A 19,470-nucleotide genomic window follows, 5' to 3' on the forward strand; every position below is an offset into this window, starting at 1 on the left:
TACAGAAGAGGGACGGTTAGACTTTCAACTACCAGGATCTAGAAATGTGAAAGATCAGATTGCATAGCTCTCTATTTCTTCTGATTTATCATTATATACAACAGTATATAAATCAAATTTCTCACTTAATTTTTTAGTAGTTATGCTCTTCTTTTTTATGATTATGAATCATATAAACATTTATTAAGAGTCTGCCCTAGGGCCAGGATCTGGGCTATCCACTGGGCATTGAAAGATGAATAATCCATAGCCCCTTTCTCCAGGAGTTTACTCTGATCCAGATTAATAAATAATCACCTAGAATAAGGAAACTTATGACAAAGAAATACTCTACAGGATGTAAAGTTTGAAAATGTAGTTATGATCTTCTTGAGATATGTTGCCTTGTTTACATTCGATTCCACAGAATTGCACATTAATCCCTGTGGAGAATATATGTTCTTCTCTGATACCTAGATTATCTTGGAACTGATTATAATTCACATCTCATAGGAATTAACTTCTGCAGCTGATCCTGTCTCTTCTATCCATGTAGTGTGTCATTAACCCAATATTTAAAATTTTGTTATTGAAGTTTGAGTAACTATTTGAGGGGAACATGTTGACCTCTTTTTTCAGAATGCTTCCCAAATATTTGATCATCGCTAAAATGTCTGGTAACCAAAAGAATGTATAGCTTGAAGAACACACACCGAATACCTGACAGTCATGGAGATTCTTGCTTAAAATTAGGGAAAGAAAGTAAAGAAAAGGAAGGGAAGAGCTCTTATATTAATCATCCCTTCAGCTTGGGATGATTAAGATGTGGGATGTGAGTTGAAGGTTTAAGACTGGTGAGTAGCTTCTAAGTAGTTCAATATTTGCTAGCAAAATTGAGACAGAAATTCCAAGGGAATTCATTTTCTCAACTCAGAGTAGACAGAAATGATCAAGCCAGTAACATTTTTTTCCTTGAAGAAGGTAAATGTTCTAATTCTAATTGATATGATTTTACTTATTTCATAGACTTTGGAAACCTTTGTTTCTCAGTCATTTTAAATGCTTTTGAAAAAATGGTCAATGATTATATAAGCCATAAAAACAATTGGTCATGTGAAAGTTAAACTCAGTTAATTTAAAAGGTTCAGCAGTCAGTAAGCTCATTTAGCTCTGCAAAGATCTGTTGTATCTAAACCACGTGAAAGCTTAATTTATCCTGATGCAATTAAATCTTGAATAATTCATGATAATTCTTCAACAGATAATTCTTTCTGCTTAGGCAAAGCATTGTCCATGTGAAAGTAATATAGTAGCAAATTTTTTTCAGTACAATTATGAGCCTAAAATGTGCTAGGTGTTTTCATAAGCATTATTATTTTGTCATTTTAAAATAGGTGCTAATATTCTCAGATTCCCCACATTCAGTCCTACCTATCTTTATGTGTTATCAGGCTTTGAAAAGTCCTCTTGTTTATAAAAATAATAATAGCCTGTGATGATTATCAAAGTTTAATTTTCAAAATGTTAAAAAAATAATTGTCGTGTGTGTGTGTGTATATATACACACACACACATATATATAGATAGTGGTGAGCATACCTAACAGTTTTATTTAACTCATTAACGAGGGAACCAGTAGAATGAAAAATAGGAATTTAATATGGTCAGTGAAGAAAGGTGCTGAAACAAAATGGCTAAATTAGATGCAAATTGAGTTATGTTCTACAGAGCAATAAAACTGTGACTTTGAAATCCTCAAGTCTGACAGAAGAAAAACAAATCATTGCATCTTATCAGTTTTCCACAACTTAAATTCTGTATTTCAAAGCTGTAAAATGCCTGGTTCTTAATCAATTTTGATTACTACAGTGAAAGTTCCATTTTCTGAGGGAGTCAGGTGTGTTGGATAACGCTTTGGCATAGTATTAAAAGGTTGCACAATCATCTTGCTGATTTACTTCCAAGTTAAGAATAGTTCTCTGGAACATCATAAATAAATTATTAAAGAATATAAAACTTTAAAGTTACTAAATACATATTGATTTAAGGGGAGCAAATTTACTAACTAATGTGAACTTCTAGTTGAAAACAAGGTTTTCATTTATTAAATCCGGTGCTGGACTGTGCTACGTCAACTTGGTGAAGCTGGGATTTACGTTTTCTTGAATCTCCTTCTCTGTGCTAGATGGGACTTGGAAGGTGGAAGTTAAATAGCAGCCATGATTCACTGAAGGACAGGGAGATCATTTACAAAGATGTTCGTATACAGAGGCACCCAGCGATCCTAGCTTGTCCCCACTCCTTCCTGCTTTCTAATCAGCTTGCCTTCCCAGCCCAGGGCCAGGCTGGGCAACTGCTGCTCTGGGCCCACAAGCAGATGTTTGGCAATGGCTACATGGAGGTTAAGAGCTTCTTGTAGACATCTCCATGGCATTCCACTCTGCACCTACTTCACTGTCTGGGCACACTTAGCTTTTGTATTTACCTTCAAGCTCTGACTTATCCATTCTTGCCAGTGTTTTTGGCAGATGAACTGGTTAGAAGTCTTTGTCTGATCTCTACTCCCTGTTCCAGACCTTCACTTCACCAGCTGCTCCTACATTTCTCTAAGATCTAATGTCTGTAATAAATCTCTCATTCCCCAAATGCTCAAAGGAGCTCTGCTTCCCTGACTTAACCCTGACTAATGCATTCATATTATTATTATTATATCTCTAATTTCAACCCTCTCAAATGAGATATTTCCAACCACATTCTGACATAGTCTATCCACTAAAATGATGATGATGATAATAATATTAAAACAATAATAATAACAATAGTAATAGCTAACACTTACCTAATACTTGTGAGAGGCCTAGCATTATTGTAAATGATTTACTGCTAAATGCTTAGATATTTCTCAGTCTCTTTAAGACTGCTTCCTTTGTCTCTCAACATCACGCTTTAGCATGTTCGAAGTACTCTTCTTAATCCTGAGGTCATATTGGTATGAAAGGATCACAGGGAAATCTAGTGGTGTAGTTAGATGTATGGTGTGGGTAGCTAAATCTAATCATTATAGATTATGGAAGATGTTAAGAACCATTGCTATAAAGGATCATGGGCCCATTTTTTTGGACCCAAAATGCTGTATATTGCAATAACAGGACTTACTGTGAATTTGTCATATGTCAAACACCTTGCAAATGTGTCTATATATACTATCTCATATAATCCTGCCAGTGACTCTAAAAGATAGGAAATATCATCCTCTTTATATAGGTGAGAAAACTGAGACTGAGAAAAGTAACATGTCCAAAGTCACACATTATATATATAATTATAATGGAGACTTGTAGTTGTCTTCTTATATTCATTCTCTCCTATTACTAGACCCCTGAGTCTTAGCTGAACAGATATTCACAAAAATAGTGACTACATTCTTACAGTGCCTTGGAACTAGGTATTGCCACTTGGCTATATTCTGACTAATGAGGTAAAAGTAGAAGTGATGGAAAGTGGCCCTAGAGGGAGAAACTATATTCTCTTATTTGCCTTCTTCCCTGATTGCTGTAATGCAGATGTAATGGCTAGATCTTCAACAGCCATCTTGGGTCATGAGGTGATCTTGAGAATGGCGGTCAGACACAGTGGAGCAGGATTCTTTAAGAATCTTGAGTCATTGATACGCTGCAATGCCTTAGACACATTTAGAACTTTTACATGAATGAAAAATAAATTTCCATCCTATTTAAGCCACTGTTATTTGGGATTTTCTATAACATGCACCTGAACCTAATCTCAGTTAACACAATAATATAAACTTTTATGTACACACAGAAAAATAAAAGTGAATAACCTTACCATCAGTATCACCATTCATTCTTACCATTCTTTACTCCTTGTGGTAGATTAGAAATTAGAAATACGTCTCTGTTGTTATAGATTTCCAACCTCAAGTCTGAGAACTTATATTCATCAGGAGTCCTTGAAAATGCCAGTTCTCTATCAACACGACCTCTCATCAGAGTACTAAAAATAGAGAGCTATTGCTAAACTGTAACTTTGATTTTTTTCTGTAATAGCACGTTGGTGGAAAAATGCATTACTCAAGATCTTGAAAATTAAAATGACTTCTATCTTAAGTGACAATCAATTGAAAAATTGGACTGGATTGCTTTTTACAAACTTTAAGAGCATAGCCCTGATGCACTTCAAAATATGTTTAGTCAAAACATATTTTGACTAACTTGGAGTCTTTTGCCCCTCATTTATACCTATGGGAGAGCTGAATAAGTTTGTTTTTGGCTTGGCAACAAGAGTAAACAGGTTGTATCGTGAGAGAATATTTTCGTAGAGTTATTAAAATCAAAGAAGAATGCTAAAAAAAAAAAAAAACTCTTGTAAATGTGCATATGTAAATGTGCAGACAGCAAGGCTAATGCACTATGACATACCCAAGCTCAAAATGTTTTCCTAGTTCTTACTATTCTTGGGGCCAAATTTCCAAGACCATTGATTTTTGTTGCCAATCTCAATTTCAGTATGGAAAGTGGTGGGCCTTCAGTTCACCAATAACATTTATTTCTGCTGGGCACTCAGACTTTACCAAGCCTTGTGGGTTTATGCACAATTTATGACCCAAGCACTCAGTTCTGGATGAGGGGAAATAAATAAACTCTGCGTTAAGAATTGATTTGGGTATTGTCCTGTGGTGACTTTATAGGAGGTAGACAAAACCAACTACATTTGGGATTTTAAGGCTTGATGAGACAATTTCTCTCTAAATTGACTCCCCCTGGACTTCTAGATGCCAACATTTCACCATTAGAGCTTCATTTAGTCATGAGATGAGTACATCTCTTGTTTAAACACTCCTGAAGTGAATAATGTGCTAAGTACATCAACTCCCTTCTAAGCATGTACATCAAGAGTAGACTATAAAAGAATGAGGGACATTGGGCTAGTACAGTGTCTCAGCCCTCCCATAAGTAGGCAAGCTGGAGTAACATGCTTGGTTCACCAGGAGCATTAGGAAGGCATTTTGTACCTTTGGGCAGATATAAGATAAAACAAAGCAAAATAGTAAGCTAGCTGCAAAAAGGGAAGGTGATGGGATCAGAGACTTATTTCTCCTACTGGCTTCTGTGTTGTTTTCAGATTGCACTTGAAATCAAATCAATTTGCTTGTCAGTAATACTCTATTGAAGTGAGGGGAAAAAAGTTGTGAAATTCAGTTGAAAATTGAAAAATAAATAGTTCAATCAACTGAATATCTACTTTTATGATTTCAAGATGGTTTTACCAACATATTTCCCTAAGTTTATTAAATTGAGCAACTTTTTTGGCATCATTGGAATGAGGCCAGGAAAAGAAGACATGAGGTTGATTCCCTCTTTGAGTGGGAAGGAAGAGGGTCAAGGGTGAAGACAAATTTAGCTAAAAAAATCATCCCATAAGGAACCTTGTACCAGTTTATTTATCCCACTTACTATATAGCAATTCCCCATTTTTTGTTGTTGTTTTGGGCAGCCCTGCTTCTCTTCTAGAGGGAACCAAAATTTCCAATAGCTTGGAATCCATTTCCATTTCATTAGAGACAAATTCAAAGACACATTTCTACTTCAACTTTCCAGGCCCGCTTTCAAAAAGTCATCTGCAATAGAGAAGAAAAACATAATACAATGAACATCATCCTACTTCTAATTTAAATACTAGAATCTATTCGTAACTGAATAAGCATAGAGTAAACATTGAAATAATCTTAATAGAACTTGGTCAAACACTGATCCCACTGGGAGAACTTTTTCCAAATCCTGAGTCCCTTCCCTAGGTACAGATTCAGAAAGGTCCAATGGAGCCAGAACCCGATGTCTGTAAGGATCTAAGTTGTTCAAATGGGAAGTGGGTTCAGTTGCCAGTAGTTTCCCTCTTGTTTTCACTATTTTTTCCTATCACTCTGAGATAAAATAAGGATCTTAATGGTTTGTGTTTTGGAGGTATAGGCCCTCTTCCTATAGTTCCTTCCCTGTGAAAGCAGGTAGCTCTGTTATTGCATATTTGACTTAATAGAGCTACTGCTTTTAATGTAGTAATCCTTGCAAATGAAAATTGAGTCTGGAATGGAGACTCCAAAATAACGGATAACAAATGCACAACAGACAGCAGGACCCAACAGTCCAGCAGTGCGCACTTGTCTTCATTTGGAAAATTCTATGTGTGCTCACCTATAATTGGGGGGGCCCAACCAGGGCTACAGCAAAAAATAAGCAGCCAGGAATTGTCTTCATGTTTGTGAGCTTGAGATGACAGACCAGTGTCCAGCTTCTTCATTACTAGAGAACCATATGGCCTATTTCTACAGTAAACACATCTTTAGGCACTGACATATATACACTACCAAATGTAAAATGTATGGCTAGTGGGAAGCTGCTGCATAGCACAGGGAGATCAGCTCGGTGCATTGTGACCACCTAGAGGGGTGGGATAGGGAGGATGGGAGGGAGGCTCAAGAGGGAGGGGATATGGCGATATATGTATACTTATAGCTGATTCACTTTGTTGTTCAACAGAAACTAACACAACATTGTAAAGCAATTATACTCCAATAAAGATCTATTAAAAAAAAAAAAAAGAACATGAGAAAAGAGGCCCATATTGGTAAGGATTTGGGCCACATTATACTGAGAAACCCAAAACAAGAATTTCTGAATTATGTTTTATTTTATTTTATTGTATGTAATAATATTCTTGTATTAAAATTACTGCTACTATATTAGGTGACAGTGTGCTGGATTCAGCTCTGATTTTTAAGAAAGAAAAGTATTTTCTGCCTTCAACTAGCATGAATTTATTCACTTGAAATGGTTTCCCAAATACCTGTGAAATTATGTTTGTAGGGTCAGTCACCACATGCTTTTAGAAAACATACGTTCCTGGTCAAATAGGAGAAGAAAAATATGTTCCTTCATTTCTCTAAACATATAAATCCCTTAAATTTGTGGAAAGATTTCTCTGTTTTCTCATACTCAGAGATGAAGTATTTGTTGGGGTTTTTTCCCAGATTTTAATTTTTTAATTAAAATATAGTTGATTTACAATGTTGTGTTAATTTCTGCTGTATAGCAAAATGATTCAGTTATATATATATATGCATTTTTTATATTCTTTTCCATTATGGTTTATCACAGAATATTGAATATAGTTCCCTATGCTATACAGTAGGACCATACTCATTCTAAATATAATAGTTTGCAACTGTTAACCCCAAATTCCCAACCCCATCTCTCTCCTGCCACCCCTCCCTTGGCAACCACAAGTCTGTTCTCTATGTCTGTGAGTCTGTTTCTGTTTCATAAAAGTTCATTTGTGTCATATTTTAGATTCCACATATAAGTGATATCATATGGCATTTGTCTTTCTCTTTCCGACTTACTTCGCTTAGTTTGATAATCTCTAGGTCCATCCACATTGCTGCAAATGGCATTATTTCATTCTTTTTTATGGCTGAGAGTATTCCATTGTATATATGTACCACATCTTCTTTATCCATTCATCTGTTGATGGACATTAGGTTGCTTCCGTGTCTTGGCTTCCATGCCTTGGCTGCTATGAACTAGGGGTGCATGTGTCTTTTTGAATTATATTTTTGTCCAGGTATATGCCCAGGAGTGAGATTGCTGCATCATATGGCAGCTATATTTTTAGTTTTTTGAGGAACCTCCATTCTGTTTTTCATAGTGGCTGCACCAACTTACATTCCCACCAACAGTGTAGGAGGGTTCCCTTTAGAGAGGAAGGATTTGAAAAAGAAAAAAAAAAAGTTATTTGCAAAGGATTACAAGGGATCTAGACTTTAGAAGACTGGCTAATCAAACAAAAATAAAACAGGTATCTCATTGTAGTTTTGATTTGCATTTCTCTAATGATTAATGATGTTGAGCATTCTTTCATGTGTTTGTTGGCAATCTGTATATCTTCTTTGGAGAAATGTCTATTTAGGTCTTCTGCCCATTTTTTGATTGGGTTGTTTTTTTTTTGATATTGAGCTGCATGAGTTGCTTGTATGTTTTGGAGATTAATCCTTTGTCAGTTGCTTCATTTGCAAATATTTTCTCCCATTCTGAGGGTTGTCTTTTCATCTTGTTTCTGGTTTCCTTTTCTGTGCAAAAGCTTTTAAGTTTCATTAGGTCCCATATACACTACCAAACGTAAAATAGATAGCTAGTGGGAAGCAGCCGCATAGCACAGGGAGATCAGCTCGGTGCTTTGTGACCACCTAGAGGGGTGGGATAGGGAGGGTGGGAGGGAGGCAGATGCAAGAGGGAAGAGATATGGGGATACATGTATATGTATAACTGATTCACTTTGTTATAAAGCAGAACCTGACATGCCATTGTAAAGCAATTATACTCTAATAAAAATGTTAAAAATAAAAAATAAAAGGTACTTTATGATAAAAGTTTAACCATATTACCGAGTTTAGACTTCATCTATTCATAATGTAAAACAATTTTCTTACATGAATATCAGACCCACAAATGTCTTCATATCATCAGGTACTACATTGCAAAATTCAGGAATAAAGCTCTTTGTGTTAGGAAGTCAGCAACTTAAGGCGAATGCTAGAGTTTTCATTTCTTCGGAAGACTAGAATTCAATCAGAAACCTATTTTTTTTTAAGTATTTGTTTATTTATTTATTTATGGCTGTGTTGGGTCTTTGTTTCTGTGCGAGGGCTTTCTCTAGTTGTGGCAAGCGGGGGCCACTCTTCATCGCGGTGCGCGGGCCTCTCACTATCGCAGCCTCTCTTGTTGCGGAGCACAGGCTCCAGACGCGCAGGCTCAGTAATTGTGGCTCACAGGCCCAGCTGCTCCGCGGCACGTGGGATCTTCCCAGACCAGGGCTCGAACCCGTGTCCCCTGCATCGGCAGGCAGATTCTCAGCCACTGCGCCACCAGGGAAGCCCCAGAAACCTATTTTGTTGTTGCTGCTGTTGCTGTTGGTTTTGTTTTGCTGTTTGGACTTATCTCAGGATGTAGTGATTGTTCTCTCTATTTATTGAAAGAAGTTTCCACTTATCCATGATGTCAACAGGGCAAAGTATCATTGTCTTCACAATCAGATGCACTCAAAAGTTTTACATTATTATTTTGAGGAATTAAAGAAGAGTGGAAGGAAGAATGGTACCCAGAGTGGTGTGAAGAAAAGAAGACAGCCAAGGAAATGAGGCAAAAATTGACATGATTAATAACTCAGCATTATCAGAAATATGGACTAAGGAATAAACCCAATAATATAATCCCCTGTGAAATTCCATAATTTGAGAGAGCGTGGAGACTTCTCACAAAATGTAGACTGGAAGCTCAAGCTTTTTATTTGGATATTAATAAAGAGAAATCCCGCTGAAGGATTTCTGTATATTTAGATATTCTACTCTCTGATTTCCAAAGTGACAAGCTCCTAGGATAAATGAACACATGTACAGTATTTTAGAAAAAAGTTGGTCCCCATAACTTTGTTCCCTTTTAGTTAAAATATGTGTTTTAGTACCAGATTTCTGAAGATAACCTGTTAAGCTAAAGGGGCCTTTGTACACCATAACAAACCAAGAAGGAGATGGTACGTCTGGAAGGAGAAGGAAGGGGTTTTATTGTGTTTCATATTATTCTACATAAAAAAATCAATTTTATAAATTCAAAGTTGTCTTACCCAAAACTCCAAATTCCTTTTTAGAAGAATTGTCCTCCTGTACATAACACTGCTCTTCACCTTATGATTTTTCAAGTTACCACTCAAGGATAGTATCTTCCATCTCTTTAAATACACTTGACCATTTCTTTTTTGTACATGGCACTGATGTGGCATGAGCTTGCAGAAGAGAAAGGAACTGGTACACGGTGTGTCAGCCAGCAGAATGTCTTGCTGTGTAACCAGACAGCTCTCAGTGGCTTAGCACAATCCACTGGACATCCATACAGAGTCCATCACAGTCCAATGATGTGTTTACTGCGGAATCTTCTAATCAGTGATTCAGGGACCCAGCTCCTTCCATCTTACAACTAGGCCATCTCCAGGGTCTTTGCCAGGTTCTCAGAAGCTGGCTAGCAGACAGAGGAAGAAACAATCATGCACAGAAAGATTCTATAGCCCAAGCCTTAAAGTAGCACCGGGGCTTCCCTGGTGGCGCAGTGGTTGAGAATCTGCCTACCAATGCAGGGGACACGGGTTCGAGCCCTGGTGTGGGAAGATCCCACGTGCCGCGGAGCAGCTGGGCCCGTGAGCCACAATTACTGAGCCTGCACGTCTGGAGCCTGTGCTCCGCAACAAGAGAGGCCGCGATAGTGAGAGGCCCGTGCACCGCGATGAAGAGTGGCCCCCGTTCGCCGCAACTAGAGAAAGCCCTCGCACAGAAACGAAGACCCAACACAGCCAAAAATAATTAATTAATTAATTTAAAAAAAAAAGTTAAAGTAGCACCCACTCTTCCACTGATATTCCATTGGCTATAATTCAGTCACATGACCAGACCTGATTGCAAGGGAGAATGGGATTTGTAGCCTAACTGCTTATCCAGAAAGAAAAATAAATGCCTTTGGTAAACATCTGGCTAGTCTCTGACAAAAGGTACATATCATGAACTGTAACACAACTTGTTTTTTTCTTAGACATAGATATTTAACAACTTTGTATAAAATAATTTCAATTTCCAGCATCAAAGATACACCTGTAATCATATCCAAGAACTAAAAATGTTCCAGCAACAACTACACTGTGTTATTGCTTCTGTTTCGAATGTTCCCATCCCTACTCGCCTCCTTTAATACTGACTGTGCTCAGAATAGGAGTATATATTTAATAAAAGGACATCTGGCTCTTTTTAATGTCCAAATTATCAAAATTTTATGCATCCATGTCAGCCCTTGTATTTTCCTTTGAAACAGGTTCAAGTAAAGTTCACTTTGACGGAAAGCTGTAGTGACTTCACGCATTAATTAGCCTGGTTTAAGAGTAAGAGCTCTAAATGAAAGCAGCAGTCCTGTTTGTCATCACCTTTGGACCAGCTTTGCTACTATCTTGCTGGAAGTATTTTTGAAAACTCAGGACTCATTTTCTCCAGCTGTCACAGAGATGATCCTAGGGTAAAACAGGTCATTACAATTCTCTAGGCTCTGAGGTATGACAAACTCCAGTGCTGCCAAAGTTCCTGCAGTTACTCAAAAGGGTACCAGAATGGGGGCATACACTGTTGCCCCAGGACCTGGTGTTCCATAAGCTCTAGATTCATACATTAAATGAAGTGGGGTTCCAACCCTTGGATCTGATTCCAGAGGCTTGGTGTCAGTGCTTAGGCATCTGCATTTCAAATGCTCTGTAGTCAACTACAATTGTCTCACCAGTAGAACCATGGATCCATGTTTGCTCCAAAATGGGCTGTGTGCATGCATTGATGTATAAGGTCATCTACTAGACTAGAACAAGAGAAGAAAATTTTGGAACGCTATTGTATATTTAACTGTTATGAAAAAATACAAAATTAAGCTCAGCTAATATTAATATAAAGCTGATGCTGTCAGGCTCACTCAGACCTCTATAACATAAAGAAGAGAATTATCCTGATAGAAGAGTAAGAGTCCCATGGGTTTAAAGCTAGCCAGTTAAGTGGTTTAGTAAATTATATTATGTGGTTTTAATTAAAGTAATACTTATTTTTAAAATGGGGAAGGTCCATAAAATTTTTTTCCAAGAAACTAGGGATTGAACATAATATCATTATTATTACACATATAAACAAAAGCAGTCAACCAAAAAAATGGCAGAGCTGACTTTTTCTTCTGTCTTTGTTATCCACATGGGGGCAAGGGGGTGACAAGTAATGATCTCGTAAGCTAATGTTACCTAGGATGTATTTGGGGAAAAAAATAAAAGATCTTTTTCCATCTCCTTATTGTAAAGAAGACCTTTTTTTAATCACTGAAGAAGTAATTGGTTTTTTAAAAATATCTGTGCTGTAGAAAGAGTATGTTGAAAATGGATGTTTGGAGAAATTTCCATTATTACATGATTGGATGCAGAAATAAATTAATAAAACTTTGTGTGCAATGTGCAAAAACATTGGAAAAAAATCACCTGGACATAAAATTATCTGACTGATTTAAAAATTTTTCAAGTGAGGAATTTCAGTGGATTTTGAACTAATTTATTAAAATTGTACAAAATCTGATTGTTTTGCATGAATAAACAATTGACCTTAAGGACTATATAAATTTACTGATAAAATCACCAAATAAGCCCTTTATTTAATTTGTGACTGACATTTAAAAATAATAGTATCCTGAGTTAGTAAAGCAGCCAATAAAGCACTTGTTTTATTTGGGTTTGCATACAATTATGGGAATCTTCCTCAGCTATGATAACCAGTAGTAATAAGTGTCACAAAGAGCTACGTAGAAATTAAGGAAGAAAACACTGATCTACTTTTAATCACATTCCTTCCCTTCCAAAAATCGCAGTCAAGCAATCTGTATGGGCTCAGTTTTGTTTTTGTTTTTGTTTTTGTTTACGGGGGAAGGGAAGAGACAGGATGACTGCAAATAGCTAAAATTAGAAACTAATTTAAAATTATTTTCTCATACTATTTTGTTTCTATTTCATTTTTATTTAAAATTTGCATAATGTATTAGACTATAAATACATATATAAATCATAGAATAATGAAAATATGCATATTTATTATAGGAGCATATTCAATCAATATATGCTCAAGTGTTCTTTAATGATAAAGGAGAATAATAAAAATTCTGGGGATATAACATGAAGCTACAAAGAAGGATATACTAGCTTACATAAGAAATGTGCTTACATACCAAACATTTAAAGAAGCTATTCCCAAAATATTGAAGAGGAAGGAATGCTTCTGAATTCATTCTACAAGGCCAGCATTACCCTGATACCAAGACCAAAGACACAACATACAAAAAAAGAAAATTATAAACCAATATCACTGATGAACATAGGTGCAAGAATTCTTAACAAAATATTAGTAAATCAAATTCAGTAACATGTTAAAAGAATCACACACCATCATCAATCAATCCATGTGATACAATACATTAACAAATTGAAAAATAAAAATCATATGATTATTTCAGTTGCTGCAAAGAAAAAGCTTTTGATAAAATCCAATATCCATTTATGATAAAATCTCTCAACAAAGTGGACATAGAGGGAACATAACGCAACATAATAAGGGGCATATATGACAAGCCCACAGCTAACATCATAATCAATGATAAAAAGCTGAAAGCATTTCCTCTAAGATCAGAAACAAGACAAGGATGTCCACTCTTGCCATTTTTATTCAACATAGTATTGGAAGTCCTAGCCACAGCAACTGGACAAGATAAATAAATAAATAAATAAAGTAAAGGAATCCAAATTGGAAAGGAAGAAGTAAAACTGTCACTGTTTGCAGTTGACATGATACCATATATAGAAAATCCTAAACACATCATCAAAAGACAATTAGAACTAATACATGGATACAGTAAAGTTGCAGGATACAAAATTAGTATAGAAAACTACAGGCCAGTATCACTGATGAACACAGATGCAAAAATCCTCAACAAAATACTAGCAAACAGAATCCGACAGCACATTAAAAGGATCATACACTATGATCAAGTGGGGTTTATCCCAGGAATGCAAGGATTCTTCCATATACTCAAATCAACAAATGTGATACACCATACTAAAAATTGAAGGAGAAAAACCATATGATCATCTCAATAGATGCAGAGAAAGCTTTCGACAAAATTCAACACCCATTTAGGAAAAAAACCCTACAGAAAGTAGGCATAGAGGGAACTTTCCTCAACATAATAAAGACCATATATGACAAACCCACAGCAAACATTGTCCTCAATGGTAAAATACTTAAACAATTTCCACTAAGATCCAGAACAAGACAAGTTTGCCCACTCTCACCACTATTATTCAACATAGTTTTGAAAGTTTTAGCCACAGAAGTCAGAGAAGAAAAAGAAATAGAAGGAATCCAAATTGGCAAAGAAGAAGTAAAGCTGTCACTGTTTGCAGATGACATGGTACTATACATAGAGAATCCTAAAGATGCTACCAGAAAACTACTAGAGCTAATCAATGAATTTGGTAAAGTAGCAGGATACAAAATTAATGCACAGAAATCTCTTGCATTCCCATACACTAATAATGAAAAATCTGAAAGTGAAATTAGGAAAACACAGTGGAAAACCAACCATTTACCATTGCAACAAAAAGAATAAAATATCTAGGAATAAACCTACCTAAGGAGACAAAAGACCTGTATGCAGAAAATTATAAGACACTGATGAAAGAAATTAAAGATGATACAAATAGATGGAGAGATATACCATGTTCTTGGATTGGAAGAATCAACATTGTGAAAATGACTCCACTACCCAAAGCAATCTACAGATTCAATGCAATACCTATCAAACTACCACTGGCATTTTTCACAGAACTAGAACAAAAAATTTCACAATTTGTATGGAAACACAAAAGACCCTGAATAGCCAAAGCAATCTTGAGAAAGAAAAACGGAGGAGGAGGTATCAGGCTCCCTGACTTCAGACTATACTACAAAGCTACAGTAAGCAAGACAGTATGGTACTGGCACAAAAACAGAAATATAGATCAATGGAACAGGATAGAAAGCCCAGAGATAAACCCATGCACATATGGTCACCTTATCTTTGATAAAGGAGGCAAGAATATACAGTGGAGAAAAGACAGACTCTTCAATAAGTGGTGCTGGGAAAACTGGACAACTACAGGTAAAAGAATGAAATTAGAACACTCCCTAACAAACACCATACACAAAACTAAACTCAAAATGGATTAAAGACCTAAATGTAAGGCCAGACACCTTCAAACTCTTAGAGGAAAACCTAGGCAGAACACTCTATGACATAAATCACAGCAAGATCCTTTTTGACCCACCTCCTAGAGAAATGGAAATAAAAACAAAAATAAACAAATGGGACTTTATGAAACTTAAAAGTTTTTGCACAGCAAAGGAAACCAGAAACAAGACGAAAAGACAACCCTCAGAATGGGAGAAAGTATTTGCAAATGAAGCAACTGACAAAGGATTAATCTCCAAAACATACAAGCAACTCATGCAGCTCAATATCAAAAAAACAAACATCCCAATCCAAAACTGGGCAGAAGACCTAAATAGACATTTCTCCAGAGAAGATATACAGATTGCCAACAAACACATGAAAGAATGCTCAACATCATTAATCATTAGAGAAATGAAAATCAAAACTACAATGAGGTATCACCTCACGCCGGTCAGAATGGCCATCATCAAAACATCTACAAACAATAAATGCTAGAGAGGGTGTGGAGAAAAGGGAACCCTCTTGCACTGTTGGTGGGAATGTAAATTGATACAGCCACTATGGAGAAGAGTATGGAGGTTCCTTAAAAAACTAAAAATAGGACTACCATACGACCCAGCAATCCCACTACTGGGCATATGCCCTGAGAAAACCATAATTCAAAAAGAGTCATGTACCAAAATGTTCAAAAAGAATAAAATACCTAGGAGTAAATCTAACCAAGGAGGTAAAAGACTTGTACTCAGAAAACTATAAGACAGTGATTAAAGAAATAGAAGACAACGAAGACAAATAGAAAGACATACCTTGCTCATGGATTGGAAGAATTAATATTATTAAAATGATCATCTACCCAAGACAATCTACAGATTCAATGCAATCCTTATCAAAATACCAATGGCATTTTTCATAGAACTAGAACAAATAACTCTAAAATTTGTATGGAACACAAAACACAAAAGACTCTGAATAGCTAAAGCAATCTTGAGAAAGAAGAACAAAGCTAGAGTTATCATGCTCCCTGATTTCAAACTATACTACAAAGGTACAGTAATTAAAACAGTATGGTATTGGTACAAAAACAGACATATAGGTCTGTAGAACAGAATAGGGAGTCCAGAAATGAACCCACACTTATATAGTCAATCTATGACAAAGGAGGCAAGAATGTACAATGGGGGAAAGACGACCTCTTCAATACGTGGTGTTGGAAAAACTGGACAGCTACATGCAAAATAATCAAACTGGACTACTTTCTCACACTGTAAACAAAAATAAATTCAAAATGGATTAAAGACTTGAACATAAGACCTGAAACCATATAACTCCTATTGAATCACTATGTTGTGCACCTGGAACTAACATAGTGTTGTAGGTCAATCATACTTCAGTTTAAAAAAAATAAAAAAAAGAAAGAAAGAAAGAAGGAAATGAGCTTACAAATTTAATTAAATATCATTGGCCTTTGTGTCTCACCCTTATTCCTTAAAAATCTGCTGCTATCTTGCGAATGTATACAATTTGCTTTATAGAGATAATAAAATAATATACAAATGGAATTTCTATAATGATCCCACCCAACCCATTGATTCTCTCAGGGAACCCTTAAACTAGTTCCATGAAAATAAAGTATGGTGCCTGATTAAATCAGAGTTACAAGTTATACAAATATTTTTAACATAGCTATTTATTGTGATCCTCTCAACACTCAAATTTTAGCCTGTGTTCACAGTGGGAAAACCAACTATTGCATTATGAATGACAGTAATAGTAATAAACATAATGATTATATATCATGACATTTCACAGTTTAAAAATAACCTGATTCTCTCTGTGTGAGAAAGCAGTAGATTCAAAGACATAAGCCCTGGATGTAGGAAAAAAACCTGCTTTTTGTACTGATTCTACTTATTATTATTAAACTATAGACAAAGAATTTACCTTCTCTCTGCTTCAGTTTCTTCACATACAAATTGAGGATATCTGCTCTATCTCAGGGAGTTGTTGAGGGGATCAGATAATATTCACATGCTCTGTATAAGCTATAATAATTTATATTTGATATAATTTGATATAGGTTAGTATTGTTATTTTATCATATACCCACGTATCAAGCTCAGGCATGAGGTTATAGGACTATAAAGAAAAGAAAGCTATATAAAGAATAGGAATATAAAGATGCTCATCAAAAAAACCATTGGTTGGAAAGGTAAATAATTTAGACAGGAAGATGATTTTTGATGGATTAAGCCTGAGTCATGTACAAACCTATGAAACATACATTTCGCAATAGTCATTCAATTAGCATTTTTTTCTACTTGAGTCCTAGATGAAGTTGACATTTGCAAGTAATCAGGTCATTTGTTGTATAAACACTGACTTAGAAAATCAATAAGAATTCAAAGCAGATGTACTTATCCTCATAGCCTATTCTTTTTGAAATAGATTGCTGCCTGAGGGTATAATCATTATATCTATCTGTGTTTGTGAAAAAAGTCACAGAGGTATTTCTGAATTATTTCGCTTCATAATGAGACACAATATTTCTCTGAAGTTTGCATTTTTACAAACTTTTGCCTCCCTGCATCTGAGTTCCAGATAATTTTGCAGAGATCAGTTGGGTTCGTATATCATGTAACTTACTGTCTGTAGTAAAAGGCAATATGATTCATGATCGGTTTATAAATCTGATTCTTTTGCCCAATTTTATATAACACTGAAGGCTTCTGTTGGACAACTGTCTTTGAATAGTAGAAGTTGATATACTGTCAATCAAAAAAGGAGAAACAAAGCAAAATTATTTCGAGTAGGCATTTTTCTGTAAAGTGGCAGATAGTGTATATTTTCAGCTTTGTGGGTGATATAGTTTTTGCTGCAGCTACTCAACTCTGACATTATAGTGTAAAAGCAGCCATAGGCAGTACATGAAGGAATGGGCAAGGCTGTGTCCCACTATAACTTTATTTACAAAAAGCGACCATGGGCCAGATTTGTCCTGCAGGGCAGAGTTTAACAACCCTGATGTAAAGATTACTGGAGGTCTATACCAGTCATTAAAATTAAAGAGTTTCACAGATTGTTTTATTCCCTTGTTAAAATTAGCACCTGCCTATTCTAAAACTAACTCCTTCATATTTTAACTAGTGCCTCCTATATACACTTGTCTTACACTCATTAAATATTTTCTAAAAGGAGGTCTATATAGCTTCTTCTTCACAATACTTAATCTTACTTGAATTAGCTTTCTGCCCAGAGTATCTTGCTTTCACCTACAAAACTTGTGCTGAGTGGAGTAAAAAATGATGATGCTTTTCTTCTTAGAGTTCAAACTCAGAAAAAATGGCACGTACAGAAGCAAAAGAGACAGACATAGGAGAGGGTCTGACTTGTGATTGCTACCTAACAAGAATTAATAATTTTTTAAAAAGGCATTAAAGAAACAATGGGTCCAATAAAGAAAATAAACTTCCTCAAATCTGTTAATGGTACAGTCATATAAGAAATAATCTAGTAGACCAGTGTGTCAGCCCTTGAGAGGTGAAAAGTAGGTACTGTATAAAATTCTCAGCAATCTAGTGCTTATTGGGTGGATTGGTCAAATGAAAACCGTACTCGTTTGAACTTGAGAGTATTTTATAGAACACTTAAGATGAAGTAGATGACAAAATTTTACATGCTATTATTTTAGAATAATGTCTTGAAGTTTTCCAATAAAAGAGCATATTTGAAAGTTTTTAGAGCAGTGAAAACACTCTTGAGTTTGAGTAAAACAATCAAAATACATTGCAAGCAGTGCAGAGGCAGGACTGCTTTTGTCCTGTGCCCTTCCTCATTTCTAGGGCGTGGCAGAGTGCCACCTGCAGCTATCCAGAAAGTATTTGGTTAAAGAATATTGACTTTGTTTTAAAACAAAAATTTCTAACAGCACAATGTTTAAAATATTCCTATTACTAAAGCACCATTCTAACCTTAAGAAAAACACATAGTCATTGAGAGAGTTGTATGTGTGTGTTGTGTGTGTATTTTAGTGTGGAGTGTCCAATGAAAAGTGAATTATAATTCTTACCAGGTCATTTAAAAGAACAGAAGTGTTCTGAATTTAGTCTTTGAACTGTTTAGTCGTGTTTTAAGTAAATATTCTGACTTTGCCTTATTTTTCAGCATTCTTTCTGGCTCAGCCCCTACTATATATTAATCTTTTATAATTCTAAGTACTTATCTATTTTCCAAACCTTCAGTTTCATCTCAGACTAATGAAAACTGATCAGAAGACCTAGCACATTTACAAAAAATGTCCTAAGTTTCTACTCTTTAATGAAGCACAAGCCAAATCAACCAAGTAAATAATAGAAATTGAAGTATAAATGTCAGTCCTCAGCAAAGGTTATGGTTTCTCTCATTTCTGTGCCAACCATCATTAGGTTGGGAATGACGAGAACAGCCTGACAGAAAGCAGAGAAATGTCTTTGGCTGGCGAGATAGCAGGCATTTGGGGCTCTGTTGGGTGGCTAACTTACCTGGTCAGCCCTTGTTTCTGGCTTATTATTTCATCCCAGAGTCTTTCTCTGCCTCTTCAGATACGTTAGCTCTCCCTGTCCTGTGT

General features: G+C 35.8%; 1 pseudogene across 1 annotated transcript in view; it reads right to left on the bottom strand.

The window, feature by feature from the left end:
• Nucleotides 1-5,422: 5,422 nt before the first annotated feature.
• The window catches only part of LOC309656840 (putative inactive 1-aminocyclopropane-1-carboxylate synthase-like protein 2 pseudogene), a 35,188-nt pseudogene continuing 21,140 nt past the window's right edge, over nucleotides 5,423-19,470 (bottom strand). The window contains exon 3 of the transcript XR_014268333.1: nucleotides 5,423-5,617. The product of XR_014268333.1 is annotated as a putative inactive 1-aminocyclopropane-1-carboxylate synthase-like protein 2 pseudogene (transcript). The remainder of the gene's footprint in view (nucleotides 5,618-19,470) is intronic.

The sequence above is a fragment of the Balaenoptera physalus genome, assembly GCF_965194825.1.
Source record: "Balaenoptera physalus genome assembly, chromosome: 3".
In the NCBI taxonomy this organism is placed as follows: Eukaryota; Metazoa; Chordata; class Mammalia; order Artiodactyla; family Balaenopteridae; genus Balaenoptera; species Balaenoptera physalus.